This window comes from Pollicipes pollicipes, unplaced genomic scaffold (assembly GCF_011947565.3).
Source record: "Pollicipes pollicipes isolate AB1234 unplaced genomic scaffold, Ppol_2.1 Scaffold_4295;HRSCAF=5057_pilon_pilon_pilon, whole genome shotgun sequence".
Lineage (NCBI taxonomy): Eukaryota > Metazoa > Arthropoda > Thecostraca > Pollicipedomorpha > Pollicipedidae > Pollicipes > Pollicipes pollicipes.
In genome coordinates this window covers 16,595,288-16,595,519 of record NW_023596461.1, presented here as the reverse complement: position 1 = coordinate 16,595,519, position 232 = coordinate 16,595,288, and positions in this window count along the sequence as shown.

Sequence of the window (232 nt, the reverse complement as noted above, 5' to 3'; positions counted from 1 at the left end):
TGCCGACCAGTCTAGTAACAGGCACGGTCACATTAGCTTTGTTTTCACAGTCCTTTGCTGGGCATCGTTTGCATACCCACCCGCGTTGTACTGATCCGTTACTCGAATCACTATGCCTCCGGCGTCTGTGAATGCAGCGGCGAGCTATTGCTATCAGAGCTGCAGAAAAAACGTTGCGGTATTCCAGGCCGTCCCTCCCGCATCCGTCTTCTGCCACGCGTTCGTTGCTGCC